General features: G+C 43.1%; 1 long non-coding RNA gene across 2 annotated transcripts in view; it reads left to right on the top strand.

Moving 5' to 3' along the window:
* Positions 1 to 7,469, top strand: part of LOC146788761 (uncharacterized) — a 147,388-nt gene extending 139,919 nt beyond the window's left edge. Inside the window, exon 4 of one of the 2 annotated variants that reach the window (XR_014969976.1) lies at positions 4,614 to 7,469. This is a non-coding gene — a long non-coding RNA (uncharacterized LOC146788761). The remainder of the gene's footprint in view (positions 1 to 4,613) is intronic. The other variant, XR_014969977.1, reaches the window with a different exon arrangement.
* Positions 7,470 to 18,800: the final 11,331 nt, after the last annotated feature.

Here is an 18,800-nt window from a genome sequence, read left to right as displayed (position 1 = left end):
AATCTTTGCCACAGCACCTCTGCGCGCCGGGGGTGGCACCACGCAACCCCGCCCTGACGTTGTCCGCAGACGTGACGTCAGCAAGGTCACATAAGTCCCACCCCCGGGTGGGCTGACATCAGTTTCCTTCTTTTCCGCGTGCAACGCGGATCCGGATCATGTCCCTGCCTGTCTTCAGGCCTTTTTTTTTTTTCATGCTTCGCGTGATGGGACAGTGTGCAAATGCCTTCAGGCTTTAAGGCGTGAAAGTCTTGTGCACGTCAGATGTCGGTGACGGACCCTCATCTGATTTGCATGTGGTGCTTGGACGAGCACCATGATTCCACGGACTGCGACGCTTGCCAGCATCTGAAGCCTAAGTCCCGGCGGGAGCGCTGTATGAAACTCCTTTTGCCCCAGTTGTCCAGGTCGGTGTCAGCTCCGCGTCTGTCCCCTGCGGAAGGGTCCAAGACTCGCCGCTTTCGCTTCCGGCATCGCCCTTCACCGAGGCCCCTAGGGCGTTACTCGCCCATCGGTAAGTCCTAGAGCTTGTCCCCGAGGCCTGGTCCCCGGGGCGACTAGGTCCCAAATGGAGGCCTATGCTGTGGCTCTGCAGGCTCCCTTGGCCCCTCCTCCTCCTGGGACGCCCGCGGATCCCTTGCCACATGTGGGGCCTTCCGTGGTGTCGCCGGCAGCTCCGGCCCCAGCGGGTTCCGCTTCAGGTGTTGGAGGTGTGGTGTTGTCGGGGGTGCGGCCCTGCGGGGTTCCCCTCTTCGGCCCACAGCACCTCTGCCTGCTGCAAACCCGAGGGGGTCCCTGTGGTGTCGCAGGAGTTCGCCGGGACTCAGGGCTCGCCCCCTGGTTCCCCTTGGTCTTCTGGACAGGAGGCGGCCTTGCCTGGAACCGAGCCGGCGCAGATGGGTGTCGGCCCTGGCGGCGCCACGGGTGCTGGCTAGGGGCCGGGGCATGTCCCCGGGTCCTTCTCGTTTCTCCACGCAGGCGGCTGCTTCAACGGAGGTTGAGTTGACTCCTTTTCGGCACCATTCTTTCGCCGCACCGGAGCCGGCCCTGCCCATTCTCCTGGGCCGCAAGTGGTGGAGGAGGTCGTTTCGGCGTCCCCTCCGGTGCCGTTCGACATCACACCGACGACTGTGGTGGACTCCACGGAGTCAGGTCGCCGTTGGGTCGTCGACTTGTCTCCGGAGGCTCCTTCCTCCCCAGAGGTTCACCAAATTTTTGTCTCTTCTTCCCCGGAGATGGGCCGCCGTGTCATGGCTTTTTCACCCGGCATCTTCCAGGGAGGGCTCTTCGCTGTCCCCGCTGCCTCAGCCTTCACCAGAGGCGCCTCAGGTACCCCACTCGTCTGTCAATCTTCCACCGTTCCGGGGCTGGCCGTTTCTTCCTCCAGGTGGATTCGGGGATGGCGGGCTTAGTTTACAGCCATCGCTCACAGAGGAATTGCTTTCCCCCCTCGACACCCTACGGAGGCGTGTGTGGCCTTTGCCCGGGCCATTTCCACGGCTGCTGGCATTTTGCGCATGGGCGACTGTTATCCCATTCCCCATGGACCATTTGCTGGAGGTTCTCCATCAGGGCTCTGGTGGACGGGAGCTGCGTCTTCCCTTTGAGGCTTCACTCCATAATGCTCTTCTGGGAGCCTGGGGGCGTCCTGCCACGGGGATCCAATCACCCAAGCTCTCCTCCACCGCCACCGTCCTGCTCCACATGACCCAGTCTACCTTTCTTTCCACCCTTCAACCCAGGGCCCTCTTCTGCAGACAGCTTTTCCTTCCTTACCTTTGGTGTTGTTGCCTCTGTCTCGGGAGGCCCGATGGTTGGATTCATGGGGGCGGAACCTCTTCGCTTCCTCTAGTGCTGCTTTGTGAGCGCTCAACACGCTTTGTGTGTTGGCCAGGGCTACTTCCAGCCTGTGGGATTCTGTGGAGTCCCTTCTGTCTTCTGCCTCTCCGGCGGATATCTCCGCTAATCTGCGGCGCCATGTACTGGATGGCCGGGAGCTGGCCGCGTTTATTCTTCATTCGGCCCTGGACGTTTCTGATGCTCTTGGCTGTACAATGGCAAGCTCAGTGGCTCTCCGTCGCCATGCTTGGCTGAGGGATAACGTTTTCCCTGAGAATGTGAGGGAGTGTCTTGTTGACCTGCCCTTTGATGGGGTGCTTTTGTTTAACACCCATGCGCATGCTGCCATTCAGCGGCTCCTTGCAGAGCTCCGTCCTCTTCCTCCTCCTCACCCTCCATAAACTTGGCATGTCGTTCCTCTGCTGCTTTATGGGCGGTGTAGTTTGGTTGGACCATCTCTCTGTTCTGGTGGGTTGGCGTGCCTTCGGGTCCTTAAGTTAACCCCTTTGTGCTGTTGGCTGCTGGTACAGCCCCTTCGGCTTTTGTGGATCTTTTGTTGTGGTCCACCCATGTGTGTCCTCAGGTTGGGTGTTCTCTGTGTTTTTTGATTGTCTGATTGACAAGCAGTCTGTGGTTCTATATTTGCAGGTCCTTTATGTTCTGTCCTCTGCAGTGGGATTTTTCCCTAGGAGGTGTTCCCATGTTTTAGTGGGACGTAGCCTACCCTATGTGAGGTACTTGTAGCTATTCCATAGCTCTGTCCTGCGTTGGGGAGGTATGGTTGCCCCCTTTTTTTTGTGTTCCCTACCTTTCCTGGCATCACTGTATACCGCTGGTGCGGTCTCTTACATCTTGTCCGGGCGCAGCTTGCGCTGCTCCGGGTTCTGTATTCTCGTGTTCATTACATCGCTTGACAAATTGCCCTGCTGTCTATGGTGTCATGTTGTGGCTTTTCCACCTTCCAGTCCGGCGTTTCGGCCTGGTCCTCTGTTTGGTGTTCCAGGGGGGGCTGGGTTTCTCCTGGCATTTCCTGTGTTATGGTGGACGGCTTGGTCCGTCCTCCATGTCTTCCCCTTTTTCTCTTCTGGCTGGCTCCATTTCTCTTCGTGGGTCGGTGTGTGTCTATTGCACGGTCCTCCTTTGGAGCTTGCTCTGCATTTTCCTGGCTTCTGCCCTCAGCCTGTGCCTGGCTTGTTTTGGGTGTGCAGCTCCATGGTGCTGTCTTCTACCGGCTGTGCGCGCCCGCTTATGCTGGCCCACCGCCATGGCCCCTGTTGTGCTGCCTTGTTCTGCTGGGGCTTGTGCACCTGCGCCTTTCTTCCTATGCCTGCGTTCCTTGGCTGTGGAACCTTCCTGCCTTGCCTGCTTCCTTGCGGCTGATGCCTGTTCCGCTGTCCTCAGTCACTGTGTGTTTTCCTACGGCGGGCTCTGCCTCTGGTTCTGCCTCTTCTGCCTGGAGTTGGGGGTCGTTCTTTCCTTCTGGGTGCTCCTCTACGGCAGTCTGTCCCTACGAGGGTTGTGGCCGTTGTACCTTGCATGGGCTTGGGGTCTCTTGATCTTCCCTTTTCCTTGCTGGGGCCAGGTGTTTCTTCCTAGTGGGAGGTTCTCTCGCAGGCCCTCCTCCCCTTTCGGTATGGCTTGGGTAGAATCTGCGGCTAGTAGTCTCTATCAGATGTACAAGTTACTTACCTTCGGTAACGATGTATCTGGTAGAGACGATTCTAGCCGCAGATTCCTTCATGACCTGCCCTTCCTCCCCATTCTACGAGGACCTTTCAGCCTGGTCTTCTGCACTTGCCTCCCTTCAGGTGGCATTTGTCTTCTACGGGTGCTCTCTTTCTCTTCCTTCCTGGCGGGGTGCCTTGTTCTGTTTAATGGTTCCCCTCCTTCTTTTCCGGTGATTGGAAGGTCGGTCCATTGGACGGCCAGTTCGTGTGTACTTTCGCATCCCTGCACCCTGGTTCTTCCAGTGTGGGCCTACACATACTCTCCTATGCAGTCCTCTGGGTTGGGATTTCTTGGCTGTGCCTCCGCCCTTCGTTTTTACAGGGGATATGACTCCTTGGCGGTGTTGTCTTAAGATGCTTGTTGTTGCTCCTCTGCTCCGGTCTTTTTGTCCTTCACCTTTATAGGTTGTGGTTGCGGCTTTTCTGTCGTCTGCCACGTCATTTTAACATGTTTTTTTCTGCCTCCAGGGAGGTTGTTGCCTTTGCTTTGCAAGAGTTGCTTCTCAGATCGGTGCTCTTTCCCTTTCCTTTCCATGACTTTCAGTAACGCAGTGCTTGGCACTGTTTCTAATGGTGCTTCCTCACCATTCACTTCTTCCCTTTTTTTTCACTGATTTTTTTCGCACACTATTCCCATACTCAGTTTTATTTGTGATGGCTCCACGTTGTGGCGCGAAGAACTTCTGTGAAGAAAACTGACGTCAGCGCGCCGGGGTGGGACTTATGTGACCTTGCTGACGACGTCAGGGCGGGGTCGCGTGGTGCTACTCCCGGTGTGCAGAGGTGCTGTGGCAAAGATTTTCTGGGTCCAGTCTCACGCCTGGGGATAATTCTACGTTAAGGAATCTGCGGCTAGAATCATCTCTACCAGATACATTGTTACCGAAGGTAAGTAACTTGTACTTCACTGCACAGGTGTGTTTGCTGAGTGAGGAATGTCTTGACCTTAAAACCACCCAGAGTGCTCGATACAAGTACATGCTTATTGCTCATGAATAATGGGGATATCTTTGATTGTAACAGACTTCTGTATCTTAATCTTTGAAGGGCCTGGAATCCCAAGACCCTCACCTGTGGAAAAACAGCTGAAGATTGGTAGCCAAGCCCTGCGGAGGGAGCTGACAGCGGTGACCATGAGGAGACCATGGTCGTTGGTGGCTTCCATCCTGGACCTGAGATGTGCTTCTGCTTGTCTTCTAGTATTCGCTGCTTCACGACACTTCTAAATGAGTCGCTTTCTGGCCGGAAGTATCAAGCCGACCAAGATATGGAAGTAGGCGAGACAGTAGCCCGGATCACATGAAACTGTAGGAACGTTGGTCATGGGCTTTTCATCATTTGGTATCTTGGGAACTTTTGCCATTCACCGAGGGATCAGCATGTCTGAGTGGGAGTGGGTGGTATGTTGATTACGCCAGAAAACCTCTGCAATGAGTCCTGCATTGACCCACGGCTGTGAGCCCTTTTCTTCATGTCCTGGGGCTGTTACCAGTTATTGGATAGAAGCTTTGTTGAGTTCTCTTCTTTAATGCTGGTGCTCCTCAGCTTTCTGTATTATTGTTCTCTAGCACACTATAGTGTCTGCCGCAGTCCGTCAATGGGGCAGAAGTGCCAGACCCAATACTGCATATTGGGAAGTTTAGGGTTGCCCTAGCTAGACCACTCGGTTGGTTTGAGCCCAATAGGCTGAATTTTCTGGACAATATTTAAAATATCCAACTCATCACTAACTCAAAATGTATAGGGGTGATGCATGTTTTCCAAAATTAAGAGTTGGGTGGTGTCTGGACCTGTTCATAAAGGTCTGTCTCCATTGAACGTGGTGACCCCGGATACAGCCAGACAGGATCATATTCAGGGGAGAGCAGCTAAGGTGCAACACTGAGTTTCCATACAGGAGGACTACACCTCGATTTGAGCTGGCACCCAAAGTATGCCTCCAGGGGTGCCGACCTTAAAAACTGCACAGCGTGAAACTAGAGTGCAATGAGCAATGTTTTTGATTGATTTGGGTGGGGGGTAAATGGTACTGTGGATACCCTGTGTACCCACAGACTCCCTGACTAAGATTGGTGTGGACAGGGAGTTATTGTTGGGGGGCAACCCTGACTTTTTCATTCTAATTGTTTGGACGTTGGGGCAACAGCCACAGCCCGCTTCTCAGTGCTAGGGGTTTTACTAAAAGGAAATCCCTTGTCAGCTACAGACACATGAGGACTCCTAACTTTACCACTCCTAAACTGAGAAAAATCCTAATTTTAAGACTTTCGATATTCACAGAAGGCATTTAGGAGTCCTAAAGTTAGGACTCCTAACTTCTGTGAATACCAAAATGAGTAAGTGCCTTCTGTGAATACCAAAATGGTAGTAAGTTTAGGATTTTGTCTTAAGTTAGTTCTGTGAATCGGTCCCAGTGTCATGAAATGTTAGGCATTGAAGCGTTATCTTGGTGAGTCCTGATAGGCAAACAGCCTTTACAATGTTGACTAAACTACCATGCAGTGCCCTTATCATGCAATGCCTTTACCACGCATGTCTTTACAATGCACGGAAAGTATATTTGAGGTAAGTGCGTGCTTATATGTATATATGTGTATGTGTGTGTATATTATCTACTGGCGGTCGCCAGTAGATAGTTATAGTTAGGACCGTGTTTCCATAGGAAATCTCAAAATTCTATTTTGAATAACTTTGGCGCCGGTTGACGAATCTTCACGAAATTTTCAAAACTAATGAGGCGCTCTGCTCTGCTTCTACCCTGAAAGTCTCGGGGCGATTCGTCAAGCGGGGGCTGAGAAAAAAGGGGGTCCCAAATCACGTTTTCCCCATGCATTTTCCCATAGGACCTTTAGTCGAAGGTACAGCCCGAACGGCTGAACAGAATTAATTGAAATTTGGCAGAGAGGTAGTCCTCAGGTCAGGGATGTGCCTTTTGCATATGTGGAGTCAATCTGTTCAGTAGTTCCTGAGAAAATTGCAGTTAAAAGCACATACATATCTATAGCCGTGCACCGTGCGCGCACCGTAACGTGCACGAGCGTAATTCTGATTGGTTGTTACATGTCAGTCAACGTTCGAATCGGTCGAAATCAGGAAGCGTCGGCCGCCATTTTGTTTGTTTTCAGTGCGAGAGTGGAAAAGGAAGGTGGCGAACGGGAAAAGGGGGCAGGGTAGAGAGTTCCTGACCCCCTTGCCTTGGTCAGGGGGTCCCTGAAGGACCCCGAAGGCAGAAAAAAACATACATTTTTTTTTTTTAAATTGCGGGGGTGCGCGCACCGTGCGCACACGGTGAAAAACCATTAAAAAAAATAATTAATACGTAGTTTATTGAAAAATAAATATATAAAAGAAATTATAATACATACATAATTTAGCATTTCAAAAAACGTACAAATTCGCTGAAAAAAAATATAGGTTTCACACACGTTATAGTTGGGAATTAGCATTTAAAAAACCTTGCAAATTCACTTAAAATACCATAGGTTTCACACATGTTATAGTTGGGTGGATATTTCACTCGTAAAAAAACAATGAAATTCCCCCGTTATAGTTAGTTGAGATAACTATAAGTCGCGCGACCGCCACTCTATCACAAGGATGATGTCATGAGTGATGTCATGAGTGATGCCACTGACCATGTCATGAGTGATGTAATATGTGACGTCATGAGCAGAGGATTGCGGGTGCGCGAGTTATAGTTATCTCAACTAACTATAACGGGGGAATTTCATTGGTTTTTTACGAGTGAAATATCCACCTCACTATAACATGTGTGAAACCTATGGTTTTTTAAGTGAATTTGCAAGGTTTTTTAAATGCTAATTCCTAACTATAACGTGTGTGAAACCTATGGTTTTTTCAGTGAATATATAGCGCAGAGATACTAGCGCTATATAAACCTACAAATAAATAAATAAATAAAATATATATATATTCCAAAGACAGCTTCAAACGCCCTTCCACCGAAGGTAATAAAGCAGGAGAACAGCACACCAGGAGAATCTACAAAATTTTATTGTACACAGAAAGCAAGACGACGCGTTTCGGCGTTAAGACTTTTTCGAGTGAGTGCTATTGGGCAAATTCCCTTAGAAATAAGCACCAGTGTTTTTTCAAAACATGGAAAAACATGGAAAACATACTACACTGATAAACGGAGCTTTGTTATTGCAATCGCCAAATCAATTATGTCAATACATATATATGTAACAAATTCAAATTCATTTCTCCGATACCTGCTTGTGCCAAATCAAATAAATTACTTCATATAAGCGACACTGAATTGCACTTATTGAATTAAATAAACGATATGCATTTGTCTGTGCCTCAATATATTCAATGAAGTTATTTCGTTTTGACAAAAAATGCTCCGTTTGTATACATTTTTCATAGTTTGAAAGTAGATAAAGGTGTCTATGCTAGGGATAATCAACAATAATAGTTGAACATTCATAATTGTGTTTTCATAGAGGCTTGAGCAATTAGAATTAAGACGAGCAAGGGTACATTACCCATAATTCAGTAACTGTCTTGATAATAACTATTGCCGTATGTTGCGCTTTGAATTCAAAGGATTTGTTACTTATTGCGGTTTAATCAAAATTTATGAAATTATAATCCGTGTTGATGTAGCAATATCCGTATACATGGTATTTTACAAATGATTATTGCGGACAATTACCTATTGTCTGATTTAAAACGTAATTTCAAATGCAATTATGAATATTCAACTTTGTTGATTATCCCTAGCATAGACACCTTTATCTACTTTCAAACTATGAAAAATGTATACAAACTGAGCGTTTTTTGTCAAAACGAAATAACTTTATTGAATATATTGAGGCACAGACAAATGCATATCGTTTATTTAATTCAATAAGTGCAATTTAGTGTCGCTTATATGAAGTAATTTATTTGATTTGGCACAAGAAGGTATCGGAGAAATGAATTTGAATTTGTTACCTATATGTATTCACATAATTGATTTGGCGATTGTAATAACAAAGCTCCGTTTATCAGTGTAGTATGTTTTCCATGTTTTTCCAGGTTTTGAAAACACTGGTGCTTATTTTGAAGGGAATTTGCCCAATAGCACTCACTCGGAAAAGGCTTAACGCCGAAACGCGTCGTCTTGCTTTCTGTGTGCAATAACATTTTATACATTCTCCTGGTGTGCCGTTCTCCTGCTTTATTACCTTTGGTGGAAGGGCGTTTGAAGCTGTCTTTGGAAATTATTGCGGTTGCTGTAGCCGCGGAACCGCCACCAACATCGTGGGACTGGCGAACCGCTAAATATAGCAGCCTGGGACATATATATATATATATATATATATTACCTACTGGCGGTCGCCAGTAGGTAGTTATAGTTAGGACCACGTTTCCATAGGAAATCCGCAACATTCTATTTTGAATAACTTTGGCGCCGGTCGACAAATCCTCGCGAATTTTTCAAAATAGGTGGGGCGCTACGCTCCGCTCCTACCCTGAAAGTCTCGGGGGGATTCGTCAAGCGGGGGCTGAGATAAAAGGGGGGTCCCAAAACGCGTTTTTCCCATGCATTTTTCCATAGGACCTTTAGACACAGCTACAGCCCGAACGGCTGAACAGAATTACTAGAAATTTGGCAGAGAGGTAGTCCTCAGGTCAAGGAAGTGCCTTTTGTAGGTTTGGTGTAAATCTGTTCAGTAGATTCTGAGAAAATAGCCTTTAAATAAAGATATATATCTGAGCCAGCTTACGGTGCGCTTACGGTACGCTTACCGTACGCGTACGGTGGCGTGCGCGAGCGCAATTCTGATTGGCTCTTAGATCTTAGTAAACATTCGAATCGGCCGAAACCAGGAAGCGGCGGCCGCCATTTTCTCTCTCGCACTGAGAGTGTGGAATAAAATACAAAGCACAAAAACATGTAAAGGGGCTGTTTGGACAGCTCCAAAACACCTAGCCATGTTGAGGGAGTCCCCAAAGATCCCCCAAGGCCAAAAACGGACTTTTTATTTTTTCGCTAATTTTGACGATTACGCTTACCGTACGCGTACGGTAAAAAAATATAAAAAAAAAAAAATTATCCACACTCTCCCCACCCCGTGTGCAAATGGTGCCCGAAGGGCACCATTTGTGCATGGCTTATCCGAGGTGTGAAAAATTTAAATATTACCTTTCAAAACGAAGTGCATCATATGTCCTCCATGTGCGCACGGTGCGCGAAGCGCATCGTGCGTACATGGCCCATCTAGCGTAACGTGGGCACGCGGTGCACGTAGCGCACTGCGTGCCCACCGTGCGTGCACGGCACTAACTGCGTAAAGTGGGCGCGCTGTGCGCGAAGCGCACCGTGCGCGCACGGAACGAACTGCGTTAAGTGGGCGCGCACGCCACGAATGGCGTAAAGTAACTTAGCATTTAAAAAACCGTACAAATTCACTGAAAAAACCATAGGTTTTCGTCACGTTATAGTTAGGAATTAGCATTTAAAAAACCTTGCAAATTCACTGAAAAAACCATAGGTTTCACACATGTTATAGTTAGCGGAAATTTTACTGATAAAAAACCAATGAAATTCCCCCGTTATAGTTACTGTAGGCAACTATAACTCAGGCGACCGCAATCTTCTGCTGATGACATATGTGTCTTTATGAAAAAAAAATATTTGTAATATATGTATAGCTAAAAATTTATGGAAGAAGACATGGGCAAATAAGTGTCTAAATACAGTATTAGCATCAGCAGAGGATTGCGGTCGCGTGAGTTATAGTTGCCTGCACTAACTATAACGGGGGAATTTCATTGGTTTTTTATCAGTAAAATTTCCGCTAACTAGAACATGTGTGAAACCTATGGTTTTTTCAGTGAATATATATATATATACACACATACCTATATATACAGGTGTGTGTGTGTGTGTGTGTGTGTGTGTGTGTGTGTATATATATATATATATATATATATATATATATACACACACATACATATAGGCACTCCTTGCGGTCCCTGCCCCACGGCCTCCAACAATCTCTGCAATGTGGGCACAGGTAAACACGTAAAAAACTAACTAATCACAATGATGAGGGTTTACTACTCAGTGTGCACCAGTGAGTGTGTAAAATACAAACAATCTCAATTAATAAATTCTTCCACTCAACTTCTAGTGGCCCACCGTCAAAGCCACTAATGTATACAAGATAAACAAATAGTAGAAGGAGCGGAATAATAATAATACCAATTCAAGCAATTAAATATTGCAATCCAAAAGATGCAGTCCAAAACGATCTTCTTCCAGTTAGATTCTTTAATTTAATTTATTTTTTTGAGTATTTTCAAATGGATTACTCCAACAAATTGTCGTGATTAGTACATATCCACCAAGTTGATTGCAACAATCAGAGCCTTCATTCTTTCAAGAATTTCCATAAGCGATCTTTCTCCTATACATTCACAATTTGTGCATTTTCAATAAGTTGATTATAAACTCTAAACAACCATAGCCATATTTTAAGCAACCACAGCCAACGCGTTTCGTCCCTTTTGGGACATCATCAGCGCTGTAAAAATAGAAAAAGAAAATAATATCACTTAAACAGTACATTATAAATATCTTTATCTCATTGTCACGAAAACAAAAATATGTATATACCATTTTGGCTTTGAAAGTCCTACCTATTTAACAATCTTAGGCGCGAAAGATTTAACCCAAAAAACAAGATCCTATTGACAAAATTCACAGAACCATATATACTCACAATATCCATTAATAGTTCCAATGTTTATAAAGTTACCCCCAATAGTTCCAATGATTATAAAGTTACCCACAATCATTCGTGCCTTGAATATGTTAAAGTTCATTAGGCTGAATATGCCCAATAGCCTCTTCTAGGTCCCAATGCTGTGTGAATTATCATGAGACAGCCAAATGCAAAAAGATTTTAGCAAATTTTTCGTGACTAAAGATTATTCCCACATTATATATTATTATAGCAGAAAAAATCAACTCTTCTAGTTATGTGCTTACTAATTAAAAGAGCATCCCTTATTAAGTATCCTACCTACAATCATGTAGATAAATTGTAACATACCTCCTACTTGTTCCAAGCGTTACTTTTATAACCACCTAAACTATCGTCTGTGCATTATTTTCTTGCTTTTTCTTCTTATTCCTTTAAACCTTCACATAAAGAAACCCATGAAATGGCCACTTCCTCAGTCACAGTCTAAAAGTATAATGACAAAGGGCATCCTCATTACTATTAATTAAGAGACCCCGGATAACAATATACCAGTTTACGCTAGACTTTTCCGCTAGAGAACATACCTTGTTGCCTAGTCAATTTCTTTCCAATGATCATATCGTCACTCCAGCCGGTCCGATAAATCCGTTCTGGTGCACGTGTATCCGCCACTACGCTATTTAAAGCTGCTACGCACCAATCATAATTCACGCTAAGGAGTCAACCAATCAGCAAGCTCCCATTATTGTTTCCCTTCTGGTCCGCGTGGTTTAAAACCTATCAAAATGACTGACAAGTTCGTCCTTATTTCACATAGGAACCGCAAATATCTTAAAGCCGAATCTACCAATCCAAAGCGCCAGTCTTTATTTCTTCTAAAACCCCATCAGAGTCATGGAGATTAACACACAATCCAATGATAAGGCTTGTCCGATCAGCCAATCACAAGCACTTATGTATTACAAGCATGTTTCCTCCGTGGTCCGCTACTCTATTTCTAAGATTAAAAAGCTAGTAACATCGCGTTTTTCCTGAATACAGATAATTTCCCTTTTTCGTAAGTCACTGAGAAACAGGAAGCAATGAAATTGTTTAGTACACTATATCGTGTTAAATATTTCCGCCTGTTTGCTGTCTTTTAATCCATTCCCAAATCAACCAATCCAAAAGCACCGTTTATATTGGAACAAAGTCAAGATCTATTCAGTTAGCGCGTAATCTGGTTACGAAACTTCCCCGGGCGAGCAATCACTAGCAATGAAATGTTATGCACAAATTTCCTCTGTGGTCCGCTGTTCAATCACCCGAGTTGAAATTAAATCCTTCTTATCAAACGTTAATCAAAATAAAAAACTATAGAATTATTTCCTATCTTATTGTTGTTTTTTCTCAGTCTAGTTTAGAGACTATAAAGTCAGCCACCCATCACCATAAAGAAACATAATCTATTCTCATCTTCCAGTTCCATTATTAATAATCTACTATTTTTATTAAATCAATTTAACCTCGTATTAACCCTAATGAAGCAGTAATTACAGTTTTCTCCCACTTTTAAAAGTGCAAGGCCAAATTAATGTGCCCCGCCTTATTGTTACTAAATTCAGGCACTTTATCCTAGTGGTTATTACGTCCCATGATAATCTCATTACACATTGGAACCTCCTAATTAAAACATGTATGTCCACCTCAACCAAAATAACCTGTATTATCACTATCTTCAATTTTCTGGAATAGCCACAGCATAAAACCAATTGTATGGTCTAACCCTATTCAGTTTGAGTTTGAATGGCACTATGTTCTTGTGCTATCCAATCTGTGTTATTCCAAAAAGTAATGAAGCTCGCTATCACTATTGAGTCCCAGTTCCACAGATCTGCAGCGACTGATCCATTGTGCTTCTTCTTGTCTAATCTTCAGTTCCCAATTACCTCCTCTACATCCTGGGATAACTTTTTGTATACCATGAAACCTTACTCCACTTTCCCTCGGGTGAGCTTCCCTGATATGTTGATTAAGTGGGGATTTAATGTCATGATTCGCAATGGAACGTTTATGTTCCTGAATTCTTAACTTCAAACTACGTTTAGTGCTTCCTATGTAGATCTTTCCACATGCACAAATTATAACATAAATAACCCCCACACTATTACAATTAATAAATTCCCTGACACAATAACATTTGTTGGTATTATACCTGAACTCTTTGATTTTGTTGATGCCTAAGACACAAACATTACATAATCCGCAAACATAAAAACCATTAGGCGGAGGTGGCAACCAATTCAAACCACACTTTTTATAGGTTCTATATAATTTCTGGTAACCATTTCCCTTTATAGTAGGGCTTCGTTTGAAAACCACCCCAGGTATATCTCCAATCACATTAGTCAATCCCGGAACTCCTTTCAAAAGACTCCAATTCTTTCCCAGAGCCTTGAATATTTTGTTTTGTTGCGAACAATACGTAGTCACAAATGCAATTCTCTGCACTGATCGATTTTTTTTCTTTTTGTGACAGATTATTAGCTCTCTCTACCTTCATTATTCTGTCCTTAGCCTTATTTAAATTCCTCTTTAGATATCCCCTACACATTAAGCGTTTTTGGAGATTCTCCAATTCCTTAATAAAATCCCTTTCCGTACTACAATTTCTTCGAATCCTGATCATTTCTCCAAACGGGATTCCTCTGGTCACCGTTACTGGGTGAGCACTATCCGCTCGTAATATAGAGTTAGTAGCTGTACTTTTTCTAAACAGCCTGCTATTAATGGTTTCCCCATCAATAAACAATTCTACATCCAAGAAGGCTATTTTCTCAGTGCTATGATTCATTGTGAAAATGATATTGAAATTATTGCAATTGAGAAACTCCAAATACTCATCCAATTCTCCTCGATTACCCCTCCAAATCATTAAAACATCATCAATAAAGCGGACCCAAAATAGAATGTGATGCGTCCATTTAGATGCATTGCGGCTCCAGACATGCTCCGTCTCAAACCACCCCATAAAAAGGTTGGCATAAGAGGGAGCAAACCTGGAACCCATCGCAGTTCCCCTAATCTGGTGGAACCATTTATCCTCAAATAGGAAAAAATTGTTCCTCAAAATCAATTGACTCATTTCCACTAGCATTTTGGTGTGGTCTCTCAAACTAGCACTACGGCTTCCCTACATAAGAGATACCATGGATGTCCTTAATAAATTGCAGGACATCAAATGGGAACCAGATATGAGTCTAGCAACACTTGATGTGGTTGGACTATACACATGTATAGATCATGATAAAGGTGTTCAGGCTTTGAGTCATTTTTTGGGAAGCCGTAGTGCTAGTTTGAGAGACCACTCCAAAATGCTAGTGGAAATGAGTCAATTGATTTTGAGGAACAATTTTTTCCTATTTGAGAATTAATGGTTTCAACAGATTAGGGGAACTGCGATGGGTTCCAGGTTTGCTCCCTCTTATGTCAACCTTTTTATGGGATGGTTTGAGAGGGAGCATGTCTGGAGCCGCAATGCATCTTAATGGACGGATCACATTCTATTTTGGGTCCGCTTTATTGATGATGTTTTAATGATTTGGAGGGGTAGTCGAGGAGAATTGGATGAGTATTTGGAGTTTCTCAATTGCAATAATTTCAATATCATTTTCACAATGAATCATAGCACTGAGAAAATAGCCTTCTTGGATGTAGAATTGTTTATTGATGGGGAAACCATTAATAGCAGGCTGTTTAGAAAAAGTACAGCTACTAACTCTATATTACGAGCGGATAGTGCTCACCCAGTAACGGTGACCAGAGGAATCCCGTTTGGGGAAATGATCAGGATTCGAAGAAATTGTAGTACGGAAAGGGATTTTGTTAAGGAATTGGAGAATCTCCAAAAATGCCTAATGTGTAGGGGATATCTAAAGAGGATTTTAAATAAGGCGAAGGACAGAATAATGAAGGTAGAGAGAGCTAATACTCTGTCACAAAAAGAAAAAAACTGATCAGTGCAGAGAATTGCATTTGTGACTACGTATTGTTCACAACAAAACAAAATATTCAAGGCTCTGGGAAAGAATTGGAGTCTTTTGAAAGGAGTTCCGGGATTGACTAATGTGATTGGAGATAGACCTGGGGTGGTTTTCAAACGAAGCCCTACTATAAGGGAAATGGTTACCAGAAATTATATAGAACCTATAAAAAGTGTGGATTTGAATTGGTTGCCACCTCCGCCTAAGGGTTTCTATGTTTGCGGATTATGTAATGTTTGTGTCTTAGGCATCAACAAAATCAAAGAGTTCAGGTATAACACCAACAAATGTTATTGTGTCAGGGAATTTATTAATTGTAATAGTGTGGGGGTTATTTATGTTATAATTTGTGCATGTGGAAATATCTACATAGGAAGCACTAAACGTAGTTTGAAGTTAAGAATTCAGGAACATAAACGTTCCATTGCGAATCATGACATTAAATCCCCACTCTATCAACATATCAGGGAAGCACACCCGAGGGAAAGTGGAGTAAGGTTTCATGGTATACAAAAAAGTTATCCCAGGATGTAGAGGAGGTCATTGGGAACTGAAGATTAGACAAGAAGAAGCACGATGGATCAGTCGCTGCAGATCTGTGGAACTGGGACTCAATAGTGATAACGAGCTTCATTACTTTTTGGAATAACACAGATTGGATAGCACAATCGCATAGTGCCATTCAAACTCAAACTGAATAGGGTTAGACCATACAATTGGTTTTATACTGTGGCTATTCCATAAAATTGATGATAGGGATATAACAGGTTATTTTGGTTGAGGTGGACATACATGTTTTAATTAGGAGGTTCCAGTGTGTAATGAGATTATCATGGGACGTAATAACCACTAGGATAAAGAGCCTGAATTTAGTAACAATAAGGCGGGGCACATTAATTTGGCCTTGCACTTTTAAAAGTGGGAGAAAACTGTAATTACTGCTTCATTGGGGTTAATGCGAGGTTAAATTGATTTAATAAAAATAGTAGATTATTAATAATGGAACTGGAGGATGAGAATAGATTATGTTTCTTTATGGTGATGGGTGGCTGACTTTATAGTCTCTAAACTAGACTGAGAAAAAACAACAATAAAATAAGAAATAATTCTATAGTTTTTTATTTTGATTAACGTTTGACAAGAAGGATTTTATTTCCACTCGGGTGATTGAACAGCGGACCACAGAGGAAATTTGTGCATAACATTTAATTGCTAGTGATTGGTCGCCCGGGGAAGTTTCGTAACCAGATTACGCGCTAACTGAATAGACCTTGACTTTGTTCCAATATAAACGGTGCTTTTGGATTGGTTGATTTGGGAATGGACTAAAAGACAGCAAACAGGCGGAAATATGTAACACGATCTAGTGTACTAAACAATTTCATTGCTTCCTGTTTCTCAGTGACTTACGAAAAGGGAAATTATCTGTATTCAGGAAAATACGCGATGTTACTAGCTCTTTAATCTTAGAAATAGAGTAACGGACCATGGAGGAAACATGCTTGTAATACATAAGTGCTTGTGATTGGCTGACCGTACAAGCCTTATAATTGGATTGTGTGTTAATCTCCATGACTCTGATGGGGTTTTAGAAGAAATAAAGACCGGCGCTTTGGATTGGTAGTTTCGGCCTTAAGATATTTACGGTTCCTATGTGAAATAAGGATGAACTTGTCAGTCATTTTGGTTTTAAACCACGCGGACCAGAAGGGAAACAATATAGGGAGCATGTTGATTGGTTGACTCCTTAGCGTGAATTATGATTGGTGCATAGCAGCTTTAAATAGCATAGTGGCGGATACATGTGCACCAGAACAGATTTATCGGACCGGCTGGAGTGACGATGTGACCAATGGAAAGAAATTAAGCAGGCAACAAGGTATGTTCTCTAGCGGAAAAGTCTAGCGTCAATGGGTATATTGTTATCCGGGGTCTCTTAATTAATAGTAATGAGGATGCCCTTTGTCATTATACTTTTAGACTGTGACTGAGGAAGTGGCCATATCATGGGTTTCTTTATGTGAAGATTTAAAGGAATAAGAAGAAAAAGCAAGAAAATAATACACAGACGATAGTTTAGGTGGTTATAAAAATGACGCTTGGAACAAGTAGGAGGTATGTTACAATTTATCTACATGATTGTAGGTAGGATACTTAATAAGGGATGCTCTTTTAATTAGTAAGCACATAACTAGAAGAGTTGATGTTTGCTGCTATAATAATATATAATGTGGGAATAATCTTTAGTCACAAAAAATTTGCAAAAATCTTTTTGCATTTGGCTATCTCATGATAATTCACACAGCATTGGCACCTAGAAGAGGCTATTGGGCATATTCAGCCTAATGAACTGTAACATATTCAAGGCACGAATGATTGTGGGTAACTTTATAAACATTGGAACTATTAATGGATATTGTGAGTATATATGATTCTGTGAATTTTGTCAATAGGTTCTTGTTTTTTGGGTTAAATCTTTCTCACCTAAGATTGTTCAATAGGTAGGACTTTCAAAGCCAAAATGGTATATACATATTTTTGTTTTCGTGCCAATGAGATAAAGATATTTATAATGTACTGTTTAAGTGATATTACTTTCTTTTTCTATTTTTACAGCGCTGATGATGTCCCAAAAGGGACGAAACGCGTTGGCTGTGGTTGCTTAAAATATGGCTATGGTTGTTTAGAGTTTATAATCAATTTATTGAATATGCACAAATTGTGAATGTATAGGAGAAAGATCGCTTATGGAAATTCTTGAAAGAATGAAGGCTCTGATTGTTGCAATCAACTTGGTGGATATGTACTAATCACGACAATTTGTTGGAGTAATCCAATTGAAAATACTCAAAAAAATAAATTAAAGAATCTAACTGGAAGAAGATGGTTTTGGACTGCATCTTTTGGATTGCAATATTTAATTGCTTGAATTGCTATTATTATTCCGCTCCTTCTACTATGAGTTTATGTTGTAAACAGATTAAAAAGGTCAGCTCCCGCAGCAAGAGCTGGTTGTGGCTGCTGGGGCCTTCGGGGTCCCCTATTGCCCCCTACTTAAAATGGAGGTGTGGCAACAGGCACCCACTTAATAAAAAATATGCCGTCCCCCGCCTTCACACAGTGTTCTGGCAGGGGCCACAGTTTCCCTTGGGATTCCTACACAAACCCAACTAATATTAAAGATGTCAATGTCCAGGGTGGGCACCGGGACACCCACAACATCATTTATTTTGTTAAAATGTGGCAGGAACTTCTCATTTACTATTCACAGCTCCTTGAAGGAGCGCCCCATGAAGCCATGCCAAGGTTATTTATTTTTTTAGCTTGTTGATGTCCCTAGAAGGGGTAGGAGGACCACCAATCATTTGTGGGGGGGCTGCATGGAGAGCAGTAGCCCACAACAACATTCACATAAATACATTTGATTAAATATATTTTTAGTCTTTGACAAAGATGATATGTTTTTTTTATATATATTCCTATGCTTA

Source organism: Triturus cristatus, chromosome 10 (genome assembly GCF_964204655.1).
Source record: "Triturus cristatus chromosome 10, aTriCri1.1, whole genome shotgun sequence".
Classification (NCBI taxonomy): Eukaryota; Metazoa; Chordata; class Amphibia; order Caudata; family Salamandridae; genus Triturus; species Triturus cristatus.
Note: the sequence above shows the minus strand (reverse complement) of the source record. Positions and strands in the feature narration are given on the sequence as shown.